We start from the raw sequence: 25722 nt of genomic DNA, 5'->3' as shown, positions 1-25722 counted from the left end.
ATTAAAAAGGTAATGTACTGTCGGGATAAAGAAGTATTATCCAGACATTCAATCAGAATATTTTATATTACCAAATAATAATAATATTTTAAAAATAAAAGTGTGATGTGGCGGAATACACGTGTTTTATTGATTGATAGTATAAAAATATTTTACATTGTTGGTGCATATTCATTTTTCTCTAAATTAAATGGTGTGTTTTTAGTTTTCATAAAAGGTGATTTGAAATTTTAGAATATGTTAATTTTAGAATATGTTAGGGCTTTCCTATATGATTATTACCTATTACTTTATTCTTAGTTCATTAATTCTTGAATGATGCTTATATATTCATATGGAAATTTCTAAGTTGAATTAACTTTTTGCAGTTACATATTTTGAAAATTGTCCCTCTTCTTTGCTTTCGGCTTTAACATCTCTCTGCCCTGCCTCACTTTCATCTCTATCCATCTCTCAACTTTCAAGGAATGGTAAAAGATCCATGTCTAATGTTTTTGTAGTGTTTCATGTGATTTTGATGAATATAGTGTTACTTTTTCAATATTGAATGTGTCATCCTTTGTTTCGCTGAATTTTGTGACCTTCTTAGATTAGAGGTTTTAAATTGAAAATGATTTTTAGGATGCTTGGCATATATTTGAGCTCTATACCCACCATTTTAAGACCTTTTTTTAATTTGTTTTCTTATTTGGAAAATTAAACAGGGTAGTGCAGGTGTTGAAGGTTGTAGTTGTAAGCAGGTTTTCATATTTGATTCTAACATGATTTTTGGTTCAAAATCAACAATTCAAAAAATCGAATTTTTGTGAAGTGGCTAGGATAGCTGGAATGTCCCCCTTAAGCTTTTTCTAATGTTGAAAAGCAAATTTAATGTGTTTTATTTATTATTTAATTTCCGTCAAAAGCAAATTTATTTGTAGAGTATGTCTTGCTTTAGACTTTGCTCAAATTTGCTTAATTATCTTTCTTGGTGTCTCGTATTTATTTTCTTACTTTATTTGAATTTCTCATATTAAGTGAATTAACTCTTGTTGATGTATTGGACAACTTTGATACTAATCTTGATGTAAAATTTGTTTCTTACTTATTAGCTTTTCAATTCTCTAGAATAATATTGATAATTATAACATTATGTTCTTATTGATAGTTGGGATTCCACCATATTGTTATATTTATTATATGTGTGGGTAGGATTTGTTGACGGGATTGGAAAAAATATTATGATTTTTTGATACGAAAAAATATAATTTTGATGTATGAATTTTTGATATTAGATAATATGATTTTGATGTAAATATAATATAGTTATGAAATATTTTACATTAGTGATAACTAAAATAGGATAACTAGGATGTAAAATATCATATTTTTACACCTTATTTAAAAAAAATATGGTGTAATATACCATATTTTTATACCTTATTTAAAGAAAATAGGGTATAAAGGTGTAAATTTGCTTAGATTCATAGTAAATATTATTCATTTTACATCCAATTTATATCAAATGGGGTGTAAATTTGTTTTATTTAAATGTATATAAGTAATAATTTACACCCTTTTTCTATAAAACAGGGTGCAATATACCTTCTATTTACACCCAATTTAAAACTGGTGTAAATTCATCGGACATTCTTGATGACTTTGGAGATTGAAAATAAATATAAAAGGACTTTTTACCAAAGAAAGAAGGGACATGCTAAAAGCGTCACTTAAAAGATAGTATATTTGTGATCTCATCTGATTCGCCTAAGAAAAATTATTAAAAAATTGTGTTAGAAATAATATCAATGAATAAATAAAAATGCATGATTGTGGTCTATGAATACAAACTTTCCCTGTCATAGTTAAAAAGCTATTAAATTTGCCCAAAAATAGATGAGAAAGCATAGTCAAAATTAGTTTCACACATTCTCATTTATGAAAAATATTAATGCCTATATGATAAACATGACACATCATAACATTAATTTTATTATTCTTAATGATCTGTTGAATGCCTTAGGCAAGTCTAGACTAAAGGTCTTAATACTTTCGGACACGGGCACAGACACAAGGATCCTGTTAATGTAAAAATTATAAGACACTGATACGACTATATATATTTTATATATTAATATAATAATATAATTTATGGGTAAAATTTATCCAGAATTTAAAATGAGAAACAAAATTTATGTTTATTTAAACTTACTACTTTCAATCAACAAAAAAAAGACATAAATCCACCAAAATAAGATGATAAAAATCATATCATAATTACTCCACATTGAGAAATCTAGTCTCTAAGTCTATCTCATCCAAAGACAAGTCAGCAACTTCAAGAAATCCACTGTCATCTAATGATCCAAACTCATCTCCAACGACATCCCACATTGATAGAAGTCGCAAATTACTATGCACATATACTAAAGCTTCTGCTTGATGTGGTGTCTTCTTGTTTTCTTGGATAAATGAATATGTGTTCCAATTTCTTTCACAACATGATGATAAACAAGGTTGTGCAAGTAGCTTAAGCGCAACCTTTTGAAGTAATAGAGCTCGAGTAGTGAAATATAAAAAAATAAGGAATCCTAATTGTGTTGTTTTTATAATAAAGAAGTGGAATATGAAAGCTAAAAAATCTATTTATTTTTTTAATTTTTAAAAAAAATTTAGTTGATTCTTTTTTAATTCTGAATTTTTTTGAATTGGATGGTATTCTTTATTTGAAATAAGGTGTCGTATCCGTGTCTGCAACAATTTTTTTTATTGAATACTTCTAAAACGTGTCTGATACATATCGTACGAGTGTAGTGTCCGACACAGCAACACGCCGTGTGAGTGGCGTGTCAGAGCTTCATAGCGCGAAACCATTGTTTAGTAAATTTGTTGATCACAATATAAATAGATTTTATTCCATGATACTGTTGGCTATGTCAATTTTAAGAACTTATAAATTATCTTACACTTTGTGGTTCCCTACAAATAAATCATGCTATTATGGTTAATTGTTTGTGGAATGCACAAGAGCCTTAAACAACAAAATAATGGGAAGCAGTACACCCAGAATTAAACACGCATGTTATGTTACAATAAACTTTTCCTGTTAGCGGTACACTCAAAATGAAAAGATTTTCTAACCATTGGATACAGGTTTTAAGAGAAACCAAAATGGCTTTTAATTTCATAATGCCTAGTGACAAATATTTGTCTACCGTAAAACAGTCTTCGTCGGAAAATCCGGCGACGACGATTTCCGCCATATGCTCACCATGATATCAGAGGAGAAAGACGTTAGAGCCGATGACATGAGATTCGGAATTTGAGTACGATAAAGTGTCGTTGTGCTGAGAGGTTTTAATGACTTTACGATTTTTCTTATTACGCCGGTGAATGTGGAAACTAAGATCTTCGAGGTTTAGTTGTCATTTAAGAAGGCAACAAGAACTGTTTTTGCTATATTGTAATAGCTCTTCTAGAGTCAGAAAAGCTACCTTCTCCCGCTGCATTAACCTATGCACCAAGTGAAAAACAAATAAACAAGTTTAAGTGTCAGAGAATCACAATGATCAAAGAAATCAAACTATCAGATAAAAAGATAAAGGATAGCAAATCGTCAATCTAGATGTCTCACATTACATCATGCATATCAAGATACGAGTTAGTGAAACAAATCTAAGTTAGATAGTCAACAAGATCAAGGGGTTAGACAAATATAAGTGTTTGCATTAGTTAATTATTTTTATTGGATAAGACGAGTTTTTTCTATGCCGTTTGTAACTTATTTAAGAACATTTTAAGTCTATTTTGAATCATAGGGCGACACTTTTTCACCCTATGTAGATAGGGTTTTTAACAAGGCTCCCCCTGTTTATCTTGCTTCAGTTCTGGCTGGATCACATGCTAGAAAAAAATCGGTAAAATCTTGAAGTAAGTGATAGACTTTCACGGGAGGATCCTTGTCATCTCTCATGACAATATGAATATGTTGGACTTTCACAGGAAGATCTTTATTTCCTATCGAGACAAGCACATAACTGGACTTCCACGGGAAGATTTGTCCGCCTCATGGCAATATAAATATGTTGTACTTTCACGGGAAGATCATTGTCGCCTCTCATGACAATATGAATATGCTGGACTTTCACAGAAAGATCCTTGTCGCCTCTCATGACAATATGAATATGCATGACTTCCACAAGAAGATCATTGTCGCCTCTCATAGCAATATGAATATCAGGAGTTCCACATGAAGATTCTTGTCGCCTCTCATGATAGTATGAATATGTGGGACTTCCATAGGAAGATCCTTGTCGCCTCTCATGGAAATATGAATATGTTGGACTTCCACAGAAAGATCCTTGTCGTCTCTCATGGAAATATGAATATGTTGGACTTCCACAGGAAGATCTTTGCCATCGCTCGAGGCAATACGTGAACACGGTGCACTTCCACGAGAAGGTATTTTCCATCTCTTAAGAAAATATTTCATAAGTTGGACTTCATAACATAGATCAGCGTCTCCCTCCGAGGCTATGTGAATAACCTACATATACTCCCCGCTTGAGGAACCTAGAGTTTTCAAAGGCGGGACAAGAAATATAAATCTGGCCCAAGAGGCGCGAATTAAGTCTTGCCTAAGAGACTTAGTCTTAAGTCTTGTTTGAGGGCTTGATGGAAGTCCTGCTTGAGAAGGGTCAATGCCTCGCCTAAAGAACTCATAGTCTCATTAGCCGAGCCACATGCTACTTCGCCCGAGGGACTTAGAATTCTTAGGCTATTTAAATTCTCCCCCAGAGGGACTTTGAGTTTCCTCAGGCGGGACGAAGACATTCAAAACTCTCCCAAGATGCGCGACTAGAGTCTTGCCTAAGAGACTTATTCTTAAGTCTTGTTTGAGTACTTGATGGAAGTCACACTCGAGAAGGGTTAATGTCTCGCCTAAGGGACTAGACATAAAGTCTTGCCTGAGGGAGGGACTCAACATAAATTCTCGCCTGAGGGACTCAACATAAAGTCTTGTCTGATGGACTCGAAAAAAAGTCTCGCCTGAGGGAGTCGACTTAAAGTCTCTCCTGAGGGACTCGACATAAAGTATCGTCTAAGGGACTCGAAATAAAGTCTCTCTTGAGAGACTCAACATAAAGTCTCTCCTGAAGGACTCGACATGAATTCTCACCTCAGGGACTCGACATAGAGTCTCGACTGAGGGGCTCGACCTAAATTCTCGCTTGAGGGACTCGACATAAAGTCAATCCTGAGGGACTCAACATAAAGTCAAGCCTGGGGGATTCAATATAAAGTCTCTCTTGAGGGTCTCAACATAAAGTATCGCCTGAAGGACTCGACTATGAGTCTCGGTATATAGGCTCATATGAGTGCACCGTCTACAAGCCTAATCTCCCCTTATGTAAAGTCTATTAAATATTTCGACCTTTAACAAGCCATTGTGCCTGAGAGACTATGTAATGTTAAATTTTTATCGGGTTACAATAAGGGGGAGCTTAAGTAAGAGCGAGGAAGATCAATAAGGGGTGGGGGTGAGGCAACCGGTGAAGCCACCAGTCGCCAAAAATGGGCCATGAGGTCGCCCATATTTTAGTCAGCCACCCGCCAATTAGGCTTAGCCCACTTATACTTTTTCCTACTTGCCTAGTAAACATGGGAGATGATATGTCCCACTATAACGGTATAGAGGAATAAGCCAAATTAGGAATAACTTCTTCCTCCCTATGATCTAATAATGGGGCAAAAATAACTCCTCCACAATTGACCCATTGCCCTCTATAAATACTTCTCTCCAATGGAAGCAAAAGGGGGTCATATTCACTCAATACCACCTAATAATGCTCAGATAGCACTTCACTCCTAACGGTCCTAACATTGGTCATTTAACTTTGTAACGGATTGTGGACATATAACTTCCCCATTCTCCTACGTTATGTATGTTATTCCCGAAACAGAAGACACGTCTAATAAAGGGAAAACACATCTAATAAACGGGCAATAAATCCCGTAAAAAAACAACTAAGAGGGATTCATGACGAGGCAAGGCATTATTCCCCTTCCTTGTCTTCTCTCATGGTTTCATTAGGAATCTTCTGATACAATATTAATATTTTATTTTGTCATTAGAATCCTTTCAACCTATTTGTCACCTATTTTTTACAATGAGCATTCCTTTATATCTATCCCATCTTTCACTTTAGTGTCCCTCTATGCTTTTCTCAACGTGTCATTTGATTTGTTGGGTCATCAAATGTGGGTGTAAGGGAACATTACCTTGAGGCGATTTACCTTAACAATGAGGAAGTGGCCATTAAAGTAGCTGTTTTGAGATAGGGGTTTCAAAAAAGTATAATCTCAAAACAAACTAATTTTAAAAGCAGTTCATAATAAATCCAGTTTATAAACCGAATATGATTTTGAATCAGTTTATAAATAAGAATTGGTTGTGAATCAAACTTAAACTGAATGAGAACCAATTTTCAAGTTAACTATTTTTTTATTAAAATGGTTTTTAAAGAGTGATCAAATTATTAGTATGATATGAATCAGTTCACTTCATGAATTATGAACACTCTTACTTCACATAAGGATTATTGCCAATAAAACTGTCTTTAATTTATATTTCTTTTAAGTATTTTATTTTGAGAATATGACAGAGGTAACAAGAAAAAAATAGAGAAAGATTGAATCAAACATTTATGATACTAAGAAGTTTATATGAATATAGGATTCACCCTACTTAGTGACCATAAATAATATAACCAGTTTTTAGGGAGACATAACTCACAATAATTACTTTTAATTATCTAAATAATTTTAAATTTAATTATAATTATCAATTCTTTCTAAATAAAAAATTATTAATTAATTTGATCAAACCGATTAACTAGGAGAGATCAAATTTTTGGTTTTAAAACAAATCTTATTTTCAATTTAAGTTTTTACAATCTATCTAACTCTCTCTAACTCTATATATACCAAGTGTTTAGAAGTGTTTTTCAATTTCGTTAAATATTTAAAAGTTCCCGAATTCTAATAACACAATCATAAGAATTTCTACATTGCTCATCTAATTTTTCCTAGGATTGTCACCTAATCCCTTAGTCTTTCATACTACCATTTTGAAGGTTCCAAAGATAAGAATAAACATGTGAACTAATTCTTAACTAATTCTTAACGGGTCCATAACGCAATCTAGGAAAGAGCCCAAAACACACCTCAATAGATCTTAACGAATCCAAAACATAATCAATTAACAAACAAATTTGGGAACCGAAACAACCAAATCCAATATATGTGAACCGACCACAGACATGTGTCGTTGTCTGTCGTCAAACCTTCACCGTAACAGGATGATTAGACCTATATCAACTTTGTTGTGTCGCCGCCAACCAGCATCTGTCAGACCGCTCCACAACTCCGACGTCTTTCGTCGACTTTTCTGATGAGTTTTAGTCTTATGATTTTTGACAATTTCAAAACATGTTTTCTTTTTCTTCCTCATTCAAAATTTTAAAAGTATACTTCTATGTAACTCAATGACAAATGTTAGAAGCATATCAAAGAAGTTTAAAACAAACTCTAAATATTGTCTTAATAATAGAGATGACAAAGTAAGAGAGAAGAAAGAAATCAGAGTTTCAACAATAAAAAATATAATTTATAAATAAATTACAAAATAAATATATAATAAAACATACATAAGTTAAATTATCTTCAATCCAATTATAACAAAGGACTCATGAGATATTATCTAATATTATTGTATAATTAAGAATAATAAGAACCATACTTTGTAGAAATGATGTACTTTTGTAGAAATGATGGAAATTGTCTTCGAAGATAGTAAGTATGAGAGGATTTTCACTGTGTGTTAATGGTCTAATTGGAAAAGGCTTAAATAACTAAACGGGCTGAGGGCAAGGGCCTCGCATTGGGCTTATTGAATGGTCCAACCCATCTAAATTCATTCAAACACAAAATCTAATTAAGTCATTCATCAATAATTAATATTTTACAAGAATGGTCCGTACTCTAATTTATTAATAATTAATTATGTCAATCCATATTTAATTTATTAAATAATTAATCTAGTAATCTCTCACTTGAATGATGATAATTAATTATTAACAAATTAATTTAATATTAAAATATCAATAATTGTCAAAAACACTAATCAATCAAAAGAATAGTAGTAAATTTTAGCATTGCATAAATTGTATCCGATAGAAAAAAACAAATCATACATAATAAAGACTCACAACTTATATAAAGAATGATGAATTTAGAGTAACATATTTAAGATAATAGAATTTTTTTTATTAAGAATGACCCAAACATATGAATAATCTAACGATAAACTCCCACTAACGTAAAATATCATAAGACTTACTCAGTGCCGGATTTACTGGGGTGCTGGCAGGAGCAGTTGCACCCCTCACTTTAAAAAGAAAATTATATACTAAAACGATGTGGTTTTGGACACAATAAAAATAAAATGACAAATCAAAACTATTCTACTTCCATACTCCACTCCCATATGCTACCTCTTTGCCTACCTCTATTTTTGCAATCCAACGTTTCATTTCTTCTTTTTTTACTCAACTCACAAACAAAACAAAGCCACCACACATTAATTTACTTTCTACAGCGCAACGGCATCGGCTTTGGTGACGATTTTATTCGATTCGATAACGCTTCAATAACGGTTTTGACGACGGTATCAACGCTTTTGTTCACAGTTTGTTCACTTCACTGATATATTATTATTGTGTAAATTATGTTGATACATATACTGCAGTGTAATTTAAAGTGGTTTGTTCACGGTTGTTTGAGTATATAATTGAAGCATTTTTTTAAAAGAAAAGCTTATGATAAAGATGAAAAATGTATAGCTTCAACATCAATGTTTGAGGAGCAAGCATCCGGAGAACAAACAATTCAAGTTCAACAAGATGAACAATCTCGCAAGATTCAAAAAGTCACCAGAGAAGATTTTGATATTAATTGCTTAGAACGTGATCCTGACAAACATGTCCAAATTTGGGAATATCCAATGAATCAAAGAGATGAAGTTCGAAGAGCTTATCTTAATTGGGGTCCATATCAATGCAAAGTTGAAAAATATCCCCTTAATGGAGATAAAAATCCAAGACGATTTCGAACGTCTTGGTTTAAAATGTTCCCTTCATGATTAGAATATTCTCCATCTAATGGTGTTACTTATTATTTACTTTGTTACTTGTTCAATAAAAACCCTATTGGACATCCCGGAGTTGATTTGTTTACTATAAAAGGATTTAAAATTATGGATAAAGGTCAATGCCGGAAAGAAATGTGTTTTTCTTAATCATATTGGAGAGTGTCTTTGTTCACCTTAATGTTTTTAAATCTTCTCAAGACTTGTTCAATCAATCAATTCACATCAGAAATATTCTTAATGTGCAATGTGTTGATCAAGTCATCCAAAATAGACTTTGTCTCAAGAGCTCTATTAATTCCATTTGTTGGCTCGTATTTCAAGCTTGTTCCTTTAGAGGCCATGAAGAATCATTTGGATCAAAAAATAGAGGTAACTTTATTGAAATGGTAAAACTCTTATTGCAAAAGTAGTACTAGAGAATGATCAATATAATTCAAAGTATACCTCTTATTCAATTCAAAATGAAATTTTGCAAGTCATGTCTTATAAATGTTGGTGTAAGCCCTAGAGGTCAATACTTTTGGTACTTGTATCGAATTATTTATTAATAATAAAAGACTTTTTCTTTATTATGTTTATTTAATAAAGTCCCTAGAATAGCTAGTCCATTTAATGTATCAAGTGTGACTTAATCATGAGATCACATTAAACATAAGGACACTATTCTTAAAGTATCCGTAGTCGAGCTTTATTGTGAAGTGGGATAACATTAAAGCATTAAGACTATTATGTATATAGACTGATGATCACATCTCATGGATCATGGATAAGGAGTTATCAAGTCTTAAACATAAGTATGAATGTTAAGAGTAATATTTATACTAGATTGACCCGCTATGAGAATACTATATAGAATGTTATGCAAAGTGTCATAAGTTATTCTCACGGTGATAATGGTGTATACCACCCTTCGACCTGAAACCACTATGGACCCTAGATGTAGAGTCGAGTGCTTTAATGCTGATCAAACGTTGTCCGTAACTGGATGACCATAAAGACAGTTGATGGGTACTCCACGAAGCATGCTAAGGGACATGAGTGACCTAGATGGAATTTGCCCATCCTGCGTAACAGGATAAATGTTTATGGGCCCAATATTGAACTGGCCAAGGATGACACGGTTTATGCCTTGTCTTCAATATAGTCATAAGGGCAAAAGGGTAATTATACATATAAGTATTATCACAGAAGAATTTGTCAGATCACATGACATTTTCGTGTCTTGGGTAGAAGTGATGTGTTGCTAGACACCGCTCACTGTTTATTATGTTAAATACGTGATTTAATATAATTGTCAATGTCCCGAAAACCTACAGGGTCACACACAAAGGACGGATTGATGAGAGATAGAGTAACTAAGGAACATCGTAAGGTACGGTGCACTTGAGTGAATTGTAGAACATCGTAAGGTAAGGTGTACTTAAGTAGAATACGAAATATGGTAAGGTACCACGTGCTTAAGTGAATTTGGCATATTATAAGATATGGGCCACATACACTTAATTGGGCTTTTTAGCTTGAAGCCCACACAAGTGGTTCTATAAATAGAACCCTTGTGTAGAAGCATTTAATGCAGTTGCAATTTCGTTTCCTCTCTTTCTTTCTCTCACTCAAAGCCTTCATTCGTAGCAGCTAGCACTGAGATTGAAGGAATCCGTTCGTGTGGACTGAGTAGAGGCGTTGTCGTCATTCATCGTTCGTGATCGCTCCGTAGATCTCCATCAAAGGTTTTAATCGTCATAAGAGGTAACTATTCTATCACTGATCATGTCCATTCGTAAGGATCACTAAAGGAGAAAATTTTAATTTCTACTGCGTTTTGGATCGCAATTCTCCTTCAGTAAAGTGAAAAGGTATATTCGATGAGAGATTGGGGATTCTAAATTTTGTGTAATTATTTATGAATCGCGTGATGAACCTTTGAGGGAACAAATGGCTATTATCTTGAGGTTTGTGGATAAAAATGGGTGTATTTGAGAATGATTATTTGAGCTTATGTATGTTAACGACACTATGGCTATCACTCTTAAAAATGCAATTTGTGATGTTCTTTCTTGACATGGTCTAATTGTTTCAGATATTTGTGGGCAAGGGTATGATGGTGCTAGTAATATTAGAGGGGAGTGAAATAAATTTCAAGCATTATTTATCAAGGATTGTCCTTATGCTTATTACATACATTGTTTTTCACATAGATTACAACTTGCTTTGGTTGTTGCATCAAGATAAGTTTTTATTGTTCATGGTTTCTTTTCTCACTTGACTCATATTGTCAATGTTATATGATCCACTAGTAAGCATCATGATGAGTTTCAAAATGCCATTTAAATATTTCAAATTTTCTAGAGATTGGTGAGCTTGATAGTGGTAAAAGAGAAAATCAGATTAGTACTTTGAAATGAACCGCAAATATCATTGGAGCTCACACTTTTCTTTTGTTTGTAGTATGATAGATTTGCATAATCCAACTTGTGTGGTTCTTGCAGATATTAGAAAAAATGGGAAAAGTTATGCTACACGTGGGGATGCTAATGTTGCTTATAATTTTATGAAATCATTTGAACTCATATTAATTTTTCACATGATAAGAGAACTTATGGGAATTATAGATCGTTTGTGTCAAGATTTACAAAAAAAATATCAAGATATACTTAATGCTTTGTAGTTAGTCATGACTACAAAGACATTAATTCAAAAGTTGATCGAAGATGGATGTGATGGTTTATTGAAAGATGTAATATTATTTTGTGAAAAACATGATACTGATTCTCCTAATGGTAATGTGGTTTATATAGAGCATGAAGGTCGTGCACGTCATCAAATAGATCACATCACTATGGGTCAATATTTAAGAGTGGATCTCTTTTGTGTTATAATCGATCAATAACTGCAAGAATTGAATCATAGGTTTTATGAGCAAACAATGAAGCTTTTAAGTCTAAGAAATAGTTTGGTTCCTAAGGATATTTACAAAGCATTTGATATAAATAATATATGTGCTCTTGTAGATAAATTTTATCCTATAGATTTTAGTGAGCATGAGAAAATTAGTTTGAGATAGAAAATTCAACACTTTCATCTTGATGTTGTTGGTCATCCAGATTTAAATAACTTGTCAACTATGTTTGAATTGTGTGAAGCTCTAGAAAAGACAGGGAATGCAAATACATATTATTTGATTGATCGACTTATTCGTCTTATCTTGACTCTTCCAGTTTCTACAACTAATACAGAAAGATCATTCTCAGCAATAAAGATAATCAATACAAGATTGCGCAATAAGATGGATGATGAATTTCTTGCAGACAATATGATGTTTTACATTGAAAAAGAAATAGATGAACACTTCACCACTGATTCAATTATTGATGAGTTCAAGTCTTTAAAAGAGAGGAAGGCGGTACTTAATTCGAGGTTGGATATCTCTTTTTATATATTATATTTTTTATTTTGTTTTAGTTATTTTGAATATTTGAAAAAATTGTATCTAAATTTTATGATTTTAAGGCAATTTCAATTATAATATTTTAGTTAATATTTATCGCCCCCCAAATATTTTAGTCAAGATCTGGACTTACTCATGTGTATAAGTATGTAGTTAGTGATTTTACTAATGAGTTTTCAAATTAAAGGTTATAGAATATCGACATAGTTCTAAGAATAGTAATTACATATACGCATACCCTATTACGAGAGTATTGATATATTTAATCCTAAGTACAATCTTAACACAATATCATACTCGATAGGAGTATTGATATTTACTTGTACTTTTATATTATGAACTGTTAACTTTGGAATATCAGAGGAGAGAAATTCATTAAAGAAAGTATATTCATTATAAAAACCTAATTACAATATACAAGTGTAATTAATATATATAGTAAACTAGGGAACTAACTAACTCCTACTTTAGCTCCTAACTTAGCTCCTAATTCAGTTACAACTATGATTAGCTAAGATTAAATAGAGTTATTATTTACATAATTATTTTCATCATGTAATAGCCCCCCACAAGCTGGACTATAAATGTCTAATAGACCAAGCTTGGAAATCAATGAATTGAAGGAGGAAGCAGGCAATGGCTTGGTAAGTACATCTGCCAATTGTGCAGCAGAAGGAACTGGCAGGAGGTGAATGAGGCCAGTTTGTATTTTTTCACGAATGACATGACAGTAAATTTCAATATGTTTTGTCCTCTCATGAAAAATGGGGTTGTGAGCAAGATAGATTGCACTCTTGTTATCACAGTAGACTGAGCTAGGTTGATTAAGAGGAATGTGAAGATCCTTAAACAAATATTGTAACCATTGTAGTTCACAAGTTAAGTTAGCCAAAGCTCTATATTCCGCTTCTGAACTAGACCTGGATACTGTGGACTGCTTTTTGGATTTCCAGGACAGCAAAGATGTGCCAAGGAAGACACAGTAACCAGTCACTGATCTGCGAGAAGCAGGGCAACTTGCCCAATCCGAGTCTGCAAAACCAGAAAGTTTGAGTGTGGAGGAGGAAGAATAAAACAATCCCTTAGCAGGAGCACTTTTGAGGTATTTGAGCACTCTAATTGTTGCAGAGTGATGAACTTGTAATGGCTTAGATATAAATTGACTAAATTGTTGAACAATGAAAGCAATATCAGGCCTGGTTGTAGTCAAATATAACAGTTGGCCAACAAGTCTTCTATAGGTTGTTTCATCTTCATAGGGGGGTGATTCACTGTCATGTAGTTTCAAGGAGTAATCAAAGGGAGTTGGACTAGGCTTTGTAGCCAATAAACTACTGTCCTCAAGCAATTCCAATGCATACTTCCTTTGATTGAGAAAGATACCTTGAGTGGATTGTGCAACTTCCAATCCAAGGAAGTATTTAAGCTTGCCAAGATCCTTGAGTTTGAATGTGGAATCAAGAAATCGTTTGACATAATGTATTTCCTGTAGATCATCACCTGTCAAGACAATATCGTCAACATAGACTAGAAGAGCGGTGAAATGAGAATTATGTAGTTTTGTGAATAAGGAATGGTCAGCATATGAATGTGAATATCCAAGGGAGATAAAAGCAGTGGATAATTTTGAAAACCACTGTCGGCTAGCCTGTTTCAGTCCATATAAGGATTTATGTAATTTGCAGACTGTATTAGAAGAAGAATTAGGGGGCAAGAACCCAGGAGGCAGATCCATATACACTTCCTCATGTAGATCACCATGAAGGAATGCGTTGCTAACATCAAGTTGTTCTAAATGCCAGTCCTTAATAGCAGCCAGAGATAGAAGGGTGCGAATTGTTGTGAGCTTAGCAACTGGTGAGAAGGTATCAAAATAATCCACACCTTCTAGTTGAGTGTATCCCTTTGCCACCAGACGGGCCTTGTATCGTTCAATGGATCCATCAGCATGATGCTTGATCTTGTAGACCCATTTGCAACCAATTGGTTGCTTACCTGCAGGCAAATCAACAACAGACCAAGTGCTTGTGGATACAAGAGCATCTAACTCAGATTTCATAGCAAGATTCCAACAGTCAAACTTACAGGCTTGTTTATAGGTTTTGGGTTCTATAAGGGAACTAATGGATAGGCAAAACTGTTTGTGACATGGACTACATTTGTCATAGGATAGGACAGAAGAAAGAGGGTAAGGAGAGTTACCTGGATTAGATGCTGGCAGCATTGAGGATAGCAAATTGCAGTGATATTCAGAGAGATAAGCTGGTGGTTTTGTGAGTCTGTTAGATTTTCTGGTTGGTACAGGAGGGGAAGTAGGAGAGATTATGTCATGTGGTGAAGGAGGTAATTGGTGAGGAGAGGGAGAAGAGGTGATGTCATGTGTTGGAGGAGGTAAATTATGAAGAGATGGAGGAGAGGTAGGTTCATTTGGTGAAGTTAAGGATGGTGGAATATCTGTGAGAATGTCAAATGTGTCAATGGTATTTGTATTAGGGTTGATACTGACAAAATTATTTTCAGGTGGAGGTGAAGCAAAAGGAAAGATAGTTTCATGGAAAGTTACATTCCTTGAAACATAAAATTCATGGGTGAGAGGATCATAAAGGAGGTAGCCTTTGGTGCCTTCCCTATATCCAAGAAAGATGGATTTTCTTGCCCGTGGTGCAAATTTTGTTCTATTGTTGTGTAAGGTCGAGGAGTATGCAAGACATCCAAAAAAATTTAAATGATTAAGGCTGGGAGGAGTAGAATGAAGCATTTGATAAGGGGTGAGGTTGTTCAAAAGAGGGGTGGGAAGTCTGTTGATAATGTGAATAGCTTGTTGTATGGAGAGGTGCCAAAGGTTATGAGGGAGGTGAGAGTGAAAAGAAAGAGCACGTGCAACATTCAAAATGTGTTGGTGCTTTCTTTCCATGATGTCATTTTGTTGAGGTGTTTCAACACATGACTATGATGGATGATACCTCTAGAAAGGTAAAAACTAGTCATGAGAAACTCAGGCCCATTGTCACTACGAATACATTTGAGTTTCTTATTGATTGAGTTTCTATGAAAGAAATGAAATTAATTAAGTGAGTTCGGGTTTCACTTTTATTTTTCATGAAAATTGTCCAAGTAAACCTGCTGTAATCATCTACAAGTGTTAGAAAATACTTATGACCACATATAGAAGGGGTGGAAAGAGGTCCCCATATATCAGCATGAATTAAATCAAAAATGGAAACAGATTTAGTATTACTATGAGCAAAGGGTAAATTTCTTTGTTTAGCCAAATGACAAGTATGACAAGGTTTATGATTGTCATTGAAAGTGACAAAAGGAAAGTGAGATAAAATACATTTGTGTATATGAGAACTTAAATGTCCTAGTCTAAAATGCCAAATGGTGGCAGGATCAGGTTTGGAAGAATGTGAATGAGTAGAGATGGAGCTGTTGACAGAATCAAGTGTGGGAGAGAGATCCAGAAATGAGGTAGTGTCAAGCACATACAATTTGCCAATCCTCCTAGCTGTAAATCCAGTCATCTTGGGATGGTGTAGCTGCACAATTTTACAACAATTAGGGAAGAGTTTGACATCATATAAGGCGGAATCAAATAGAGTAGTAACAGAGATAATGTTGACATGAAATGAAGGAAAATAGTAAACATTATGAAGAACAAGGGAGTCATATAACAAAACTGAACCAGCTATTGTGGTAGTAACAGTGTCACCATTAGGCATGGTCATAGATTTGGGTGCAATGTGATATGTGGAAAAATAACTGTCAAAGATATGAGTGATGTGATCAGTGGCACCAATGTCAATAATCCACCATTGACTATTATTATCTCCTTGGGGTTTGGAGAGATTGTTACCGGATGAAGGAGAGGGAGAGGTATGAGAGACAGAATTTGTAGCAAAAAGAGAATTAACTGAAGAGGGTGAGTGAGACTGCAAGTTGGATTGTTGGAGAAGCTGTAAAATCTGAGTATATTGCTCTTGAATCGTGGACAAAGAGGCACTTGATACATTTGTTGATGTGGAAGCAGATGATGATGAGGAAATTGGAGTAGAACCAGCATCTTGAATAGAGTTCACCACAGAAGCATTTCCAGCAGGTGATGAGAGATGTTGCTTACGATGTTGAAAACCAGGAGGATACTCGTGCTTGATGAAACAAGTCTCAATAGTGTGGTTGGTGCGACCACAGTGAGTGCAGAGCCGGTTGCCACGACCACCGGAGGAATATCCACGACCACGACCACGACCGGAGTTGTGAGAAGAACGAGAAGGCGTTTGAGAGGAGTAATTCACTGACGGTTGATTCTCAAATGAAGAATCAGTGGTTGAATGAAGATTGAACAGGCGTTCTTGTTGAAGAATCAGATTGAACGCATTGTCTAGGGTTGGAAGTGGAGACATCAGCATAATATGCGAACAAACATGAGAGTATTGATCACCAAGACCTTTCAAGAACTTGATTATCCTGTCTTGCTCCTTGAATTTGTGTAGATCTGCAGCAGCACCACAAGAACACGGTATAGCACAAGTACAATCACGAATTGGGCGAAAAGTTTCGATTTCTTCCCAAAGTGTCATTAATTTGGTGAAATACGAAGAGATATCAAGAGTTCCTTGTTGAAGACGAGCTACTTCCTCTTGAATATCAGCAATGCGAAAAATATCACCCTGAGAGAACCGATTCTCTAAACTTTTCCATACAAGAGAAGCACGGTCACACCAGAGGAGAGATTTCGCAATATCTTCAGAGATGGAATGTTGAATCCATGAGAGGACGAGGTTGTTACATCGAAGCTAGGGTTCATAGAGAGGGTCAGAGATAGGAGGAGGAGAAAGAGTGCCATCAACAAATTTTACCTTGTTCTTGGAGATAAGAGCCACCTTCATCGATCTGCACCAGATTTGATAATTCTTGTTATCAAGCACAGGTTGAACGAGAATAAGAGATGAATTCTCATTCGGATGCATATAATATGGATTGGAGGGATTGGTAGCAAAATCAGAGTAAGAAATCACCATTGTTGAGGTGATTCAGCAAGAAAGGAAATTGAATAACGAGAAAAAAAAAGGAAGAAGATGAATCGCGGAAAAAAATGTTTCAAACTGATACCATGTTAACTTTGGAATATCATAGGAGAGAAATTCATTAAAGAAAGTATATTCATTATAAAAATCTAATTACAATATACAAGTGTAATTAATATATATAGTAAACTAGGGAACTAACTAACTCCTACTTTAGCTCCTAACTTAGCACCTAATTCAGTTACAACTATGATTAGCTAAGATTAAATAGAGTTATTATTTACATCACTATTTTCATCATGTAATATGACCGGACAAATATGGACTATTGAAGATAGAATAACACAATATTATTGCATGCTAAAGAATTATTGTGTGTTTTCAATATCGATTTAAACATCAAATTATGATGTTTTCTGAAATTAAGAGAATAATATATATCTAAGTATAATGGAATAAGACCTCTTAGAGTTATTTAATATTTTGAAGTCTTCTTAAAATATATTACATTTTATAGTGCATGCAAGAATGTATGACAATATGTGAATAATAATCTAAAAATCTTGAGGTTATATGATTGTGTACACGTGCACTCCTACTAATCCAATAGGATAAAGATTTATCAGACTCCACTAATATTAAATACTCTGATTATATAATTGGATATTAATTTTATTTTTATTGCAAAATTATACATAGAAGTGGTGGTATAATATATCATTATTAGAGTTTTTACAAATTCAACCACATATTTTGCGCGTAAATAGAATATCATTATTTAAATAATTTCACATGAACGAATATGATGGTCATATAAAAGATTTATCATCATTTGATTGAGATCAAATCCCTAAAATTTTAAATATATGATTATATGCAATATCATAATAATTCACTCAAAACTCAAACACTATAGTTATAATCACACACATTTGATAAACATATTATGTTATAAGTAGCGGAAAAATATAAGACTTAATTTTAACTATTATTGAGGATACATGTCACAAATAGTCATAAACTTTATTACTAATATAAGAATATAATATCCTCAACATAAGTCTCTATAAAGTAATAAATAAATAATATTTGTTTCTTAATTTTATACAATTGACATGTTAAATCCTCCCACTTGATAGAGAATAATAGTTGAACTAAAATTAAGAGTTTTGAAATAATTTTACATAAATATTCAACTATTTTCTCTATCACATAATAATCATGTCAAGTAACGTCGCACCGATAGAGTATGTCCATCACTTACATAATACATAGAAATTAAAATCCATTTTAATAAAAACTATTAAAATAAATTATTAGATTTATTACATGTCTTTAAAATAATTTCTTATTTATTAAATAATAGTTTCAACAATATTAAATAAGAAATATAACAATGTAGAAATATTATGTAAAAAAAAATCTAATACTAATATGGTATTCGAAACATAATTGACATAAATATAAAATTACAAAATACATTGAACAAAATAAACTATATCAATAATAACACACCGATATGGTATAATTATCATCAATAAAGTATTTATTATAACTAAAATAAATTTAATTATTTTACTAAACAGAATTTATACAATTGTATCTATGATAGGTGAGTTACAAATTAATCATATAAATTAAGATTGATTATATTTTATCTAAAATAGTAAAATTTGTATAATTACACCTACGATAGATAAGATTACAATTATAAAAGTTAAGATTGATTATTTAATTATCCATAATAAAACTCTTAAATAATGAAATTTCTAATATACTCATAAAATTATACTTGTATTTATTTATTTGAATATGTAACAAGAAATCAATTTATGAAAATAAATAGAGTTTTAATTTCAAAATACTCTAAAAAATACAATATTTAATTTATATATAATTGTATAATTTTAATTAAAAAAACATGGATAATATTATTGTAAACATTATTACAAATACTACATTTCATGACGAAGCTTTCACCTCAATTATTGAAAAACCGAGGTTGGAACACGCTAATTTTTTTTTTAAGAAACTTTATCTTTCACCTTAGTCTTCTAGAAAAATCGACGTAAAATATTGTTTAGTGTTTGAGCTTTAATTCCCAGCTCCTGTACTTTTATATTTTATTTACAATTAAAAAGACTTTATTTTTATACATTTTACGTCGGATATTATCCCTCGATTGTTGAAGAAAATCGAGATTAAAAATTCTAAGAATAATTTTTATTCCTTCAGAGTTATAATTTTTTGTCTCATTCACTTTTTGCATCCTAGCGAACGAAACTCATTTTTCTCAAGCGAACAAAGGATTTTTTCAAAACTCAGAACCACCGCCCTTCTTCTCCGAGGAGGAAGTAAGCTCGAATTCTTCTCAGTTGAGTTTCTCATCATATTTCCAATTTTTACAAATTCTTCATTACTGTTGTTGTTGTTTCCGTCGTTGATGTTGTAGTCGTAGGTCGTCGTCATTATTTTTATTGTTGTTGTTGTTGTTACGTTGTTGATGTTGTTTCTATTTGTGGTTGTTGTTGTTATTATGGTTTTTGAGACTTATATTGTTTACTATAATGTTGTTATGGTATTTGTTGTTCTAGTAGTTATTGTTGGTTGTGTATTGTTTTTATTTTATTTTCAGAAGTTGTATATGATTATGGATCATAGTTGGATGAAAGCCAATAGATTTAGTAAAGATTATGAGAATGAAGTGATTCAATTTCTTGATTTTTCAAAAAGAAACCTTCCTAAGGAGAAGGTTTTCTTTATGTCCTTGTAAAATTTTCCAAAATATGCACAAACATTCAAGGGATGAAATATTCAATCATTTAAGTTGTGATGGAATTATTCAAAATTACAGGAAATGTGTATGGCACAATAAAGTGACAAAAAAATACCTCCGTCACCTATAATTGAAGATGATGATAAATTTATGAATGATACTCTAGAAGACATGATTCGTGATATTGGGGTGGATACTTTCAAGAATGCTAATATGGTAGATACTTTGCAAAAAGACATGAAGAGTCATTGTATCCGGGATACAAAAGTTTTACAAGATTGTCAGATGTGTTAAGACTATTTATATTAAGGCAAGAGGTGGGTGGACGGATAAAAGTTTCATTGAGTTGCTTAAATTGTTTCAACAAATGCTTCTAGAAGGTAACATGTTGTCGAATCGTAGTTATGAGGCCAAGAAGATATTATGTCCAATGGGTTTGAGTTATATCAAAATACATGCATATCGTAATAATTGCATATTATATAGGAAATAATATGAAAACTTGAATGAGTGTCCGAGATATGGAGAGTCACCATACAAGAAGAATGACAGTGGCATTGAAGACGATGATAATGTAACTAAAAAGGGTGTTCCTTCCAAGGTAATGTGGTACCTACCGGTATTTCAAATGTTCAAGAGATGTTTTACTAATGCAAATGATGCAAAGAATTATATGGCATACATATGAAAGAATGTGTGATAGAAAAATTATCCATGTAGATGAGTCATTATAATGGACGAAAATTGATTCTTTGTTTCCAGATTTTGGACTAGAACCGAGGAACCTTAGGCTAGGACTTGCCACCGACGGATGAACCTTTTTGGTAATTTGAGTACTAACCATACGTCATGGCTTGTTCTTCTCATAATGTACAACTTATCTCCATTGTTGTGCATGAAGCGCAAATATATGAGGTTATCAATGATGATTTCGGGTCCAAAACAACGAAGGAATGACATAAATGTTTATTTAACCCCACTAATTGAAGATTTAATACTTTTGTGAGAGGAAGACGTTGATGTTGGTGATGCGTATATATGTTATAACTTTAAGTTGTGTGCCATATTGTTTTGCACAATTAATGATTTTATGCATACAATAATTTGTCTAGGTACAACATCAAGGGACATAAAGCGTGTCCTATATGTGAATTTCATACATGCTACCACCAACTACAACATGGAAAAAAGAATGTTTATCTTGGCCTTCAAAAATGTTAAAGATATAATCATCCATACCGTAGATTGCAAAAGACTTTTAATGGAGAGTAGGAGTTTGATTTTGTTCTAAAGCCCTTAACCGGGAAGGAAGTTTATAAAAGACAATAACATATTAAGCCTGTATTTGGAAAGAAACTAAAAAGGTAAAGAAAAAGGGTCCATGGAGAAAAATAGTTGCAAAAAGGGGTCGGTGTTCTTTGATCTTCCGTATTGGTCTAGTCTTGATTTAATACATTATCTTGATGTGATGCATGTGGAGAAAAATGTATGTGATAGTTTGATTGAAATATTTCTCAATATTAAAGGAAAAACAAAAGATACTAAGAAATCATGTGAAGATATGGTGGTTATAGGTATACAACAAGAGTTAGCCCCAAAAGAAATAGGAAATAGAACATATTTACCCACAACTTGCACACTCTCTCTAAAAAAGAAAGAAAAAATTTGTGATTGTTTGCAGGGTATCAAAGTTCCCTAAGGGTACTCATACAATATGAAGAAACTTGTGTCAGAGAACGATAAAAAATTAGTTGGCTTAAAATCTCATGATTTTCATGTCTTGGTGCAACAACGTTTACTAGTGACTATCTGTGAAATTTTACCAATGAATGTAAGGGTAACTATAACCATATTATACTTATAGTTCAATGCTATATATAGTAAAGTCATTGATCCTGAAAATTTAGATGAGTTGGAACATGAGACTGCAACTATCTTGTGTCAATTAGAGATGTTTTTCCATCCTGTAAGTATATAAGTACACCTAAGAGGGGGGTGAATTAGGTATCTAAAAACATATCTGGTTTTTAAATGGCGTGTCTTTCTTTTCTTGCTTGATGTAATAAGTGATGAAAGCAGTAAATATAAGAAATAAAGAACACCAAGAATTACCCTGGTTCCCCTCACAATCCGAGAGTATATTCAGTCCCCTTACGTAGTAAGAGATTTCAATAATGTCAGAACTTTTGTGCAAGTCTAATATAAACTTTTATACACTGTGTTCTAACCTAATCACTAAGAAAAATCCTCTTGTGATTTACAACTTAAAAAAAATAAAACAATCATTCATTTTCTTACACCCTTGTTTCCAACAGTATTTGATAACAAGTACAATAATCACACAATCGTATATCCAACAATCTTGGAAAAATAAGATGTTGATACAATAATGAATTTTAGTAGTAATAAATTTGATAAACTAAATCATGTATGTAGGACTTCTTCTCTTTAAAATATGAAAGTTAAATATCATAAACTCTTTAAGTGCTCAATGATGCTTTTAGAATTATATGAAAGTTTTCAAAAAGCATCTAAATTGAAAATTATGCAGAGAGTTTTTGTAAAATATGTTTGAAAGATGTTACATTAAAATGAAATTTGAATTATATTTATAGAGTAAGAATAACTCTTGATAAAACATGGTAATGGTTGGATAATTTTTCCGAAATATAATGAGTTTAAAATTATGAGATGCCATGAAAATGAGTAAATTAAGTAGTGATCATGTTTTAACATTTTTCAAAATATGTTCAGGTGCAATCGATTGTACAAGTCCATCAATCGATGACATGAAATAAAAATTTGAAAAATTACACAGCTGCAATTGATTGCAAGGACATGTCAATTGATTACAAGGGTTAAAAATTTGTTTTTCACAAAGCCATTCAATCAATTGCACAAAGGCTTCAATCGATTGCATGCTGAAACTTTTTGAAAATTTTCTAAGTCCAAAAACTTCATGAATGCAGCAGCATATTTAAATTTCAACCAATGCTAGTAAAAACATTTGAAAAGTATTTTATCAAAGTATATAATGAATATTTTCAAATGCATGATCAAATATATTGAGCACTTCAAGATTGTCTATGATAAGAAATTCATATACCTTGATTGATGATCATAAGCAATTTTCCTTCTTCTTTAATAATGAGACTTGAGCTTTAAAAACATTGTCTTCATCAAAACATGTTGGAAGCTTGTCTTCACACCTCCATCATTCTTTAACATTATGGTCCACTTAGTTGTCCATCGGAGATTAGAATTTGTGGTCCAACTTATTTACAGTGGATATATCCCATAGAGCGTTAGATGAATATCTACAAAGAATCATCACCATTCAGAAGCTTTGTTCATTGAATGGTACATCACAGAAGAAGCTATTGAGTTTCGTACAATGTATTTGTCAGAAGCTAATTCTATAGGAATTCTTGAGTCTCGCCATGAGAGAAGATATGATGGTTAAGGTACTCAAGGTTTAAATGTTAAAACTTTTGACTGAGATGTAGTTCTTCAAGCATATTTGTATATATTGAATAATTTGGATGAAGCTCAACCTTACTTGACCACTCACAAAAGACTTATAAAGGAAAGATACCCCCAGATGAATAAAAAATGGTTGTTGACAGAGCATAACAAAACTTTCATAACTTGGTTTAATGAAAGTGTTTCTAAAGAGAGTACTTGTGCATCCGAGACAATTAAATTGTTGTCACGTATGCCCAAGTTTAATATAATTACTTGGAGTGCATGCGAAATTACTAGATATTCATTCTATACAAAATCAAAGGATGATCGTAGTACCATGCAAAATAGTGAGATTATGGTTGAAGTTGCATCCATATACTTCTCTAGTCCCAAAGATAACAATCTTGTACTAGCATATATAACATATGTTGGGTTCATTGAGGAGATATTGGAGATTGATCATGTTTCTTTCAAAATACATTTATTTAAGTGAAAGTGTATTGACGATAACGTTGGTGTAGAAACCGATGAATTAAGATTCACACGAGTTGATCTTCGAAAGATAACTTATAAGAATGCATCATTCATCTTGGAAATCCCATCAAAATAAGTTTTTTATGTCACCGATTCTTCTAATACTAGATGACCAATTGTACTTCAAAGAAAATATATTCTTGATAAAAAACAAGATTTTAACTACGAGACCCCTTGTTTCGCAACACATGCACGTCAACCATCTGGAGAAAATGATCCAGATGATGTGCATGTTATTTGTCTGATCATAAAGAGGGGATATGGGAAAACTAGTAAGTAAATTTTTTGTATCACTTACGAATTGATAATTATTCATTTTACCCTTCTTTATTCCTTTTACTAAAGATTTAATGTTATTGCTGATTATCCTAATTTATTTAAATTGTTATTCAAGTTATATGTATTTAACGACCGGTGATAAATCTTAGCATATAACTTTTGGATAACCTACCAGACTTTCTATTTTGGTAATTTATTTTGTTGGTTAATTATTTGATTTAGTTTTGTTGTAAAATTATAAGGTTTATCCAATTTTGACTTTGTATTTGATGTACACTATTGCTCTTCTGTGATATGGTTCTGTATTGCAGGTACAACGTTTCTGTTTTAGAAATCGACAAAATATGGTTATGTATTTTGTGATATGGTTATGTAATTCAGGTACAAACCAAAATATAAAAAAAAAATCCACCCCTCGGGTTTTAAATAAAACCGACGTAATAATATAGTGATATTACCTCGGTTTTTAAACAAAAACCGACATTTTATGTTGGGCGCGCCATCAAACTTTGTAAATAATAAAAATACAGATGTTGGTTTGAATGCATGATCAGATAACTTTAACCTTCAATTTTACATTAATCGAGGTATTAAGTGACATCTTTTCATGTTGCCCTTTATTACGTCTCCTCAATAGCCAAGGTTACATCTCTTTCGCGTGCGACGTTAAAAATGGTATTTGTAATAGTGAAAGAGGTTTATCCAAATTTATCTAAATATGCAATTATATAATAAGTCATAGGAGGTTAAAAAAATGATAATAAAACTATGACTAATCTCCAAGAATTTGACTTTTATCGTTTTGAATAATCTTTGAGTCTTTATCATTTATAGAGTATTGTAATGTCATCTCAAAAACAGATTCATAATCAAAGAGTAATTGATATATTATATTATAAGACTCTAATTATAAATCACCATAATTTTATAAATTCTTATATCAACGATTTATAAATCAAGAATAAATTCTTATATTAAAAGAATGATAGTTTTAATTATTTTAAAT

The 25722-nt window shown here is 32.4% G+C and overlaps 1 pseudogene; it reads left to right on the top strand.

The window, feature by feature from the left end:
* Positions 1–8893: 8893 nt before the first annotated feature.
* On the top strand, positions 8894–13014 carry LOC127093044 (uncharacterized; annotated as a pseudogene).
* The last annotated feature ends 12708 nt before the right edge of the window (positions 13015–25722 follow it).

This window comes from Lathyrus oleraceus, chromosome 1, assembly GCF_024323335.1.
Source record: "Lathyrus oleraceus cultivar Zhongwan6 chromosome 1, CAAS_Psat_ZW6_1.0, whole genome shotgun sequence".
Lineage (NCBI taxonomy): Eukaryota > Viridiplantae > Streptophyta > Magnoliopsida > Fabales > Fabaceae > Lathyrus > Lathyrus oleraceus.
This window is presented reverse-complemented; position numbering and strand designations above follow the sequence as displayed.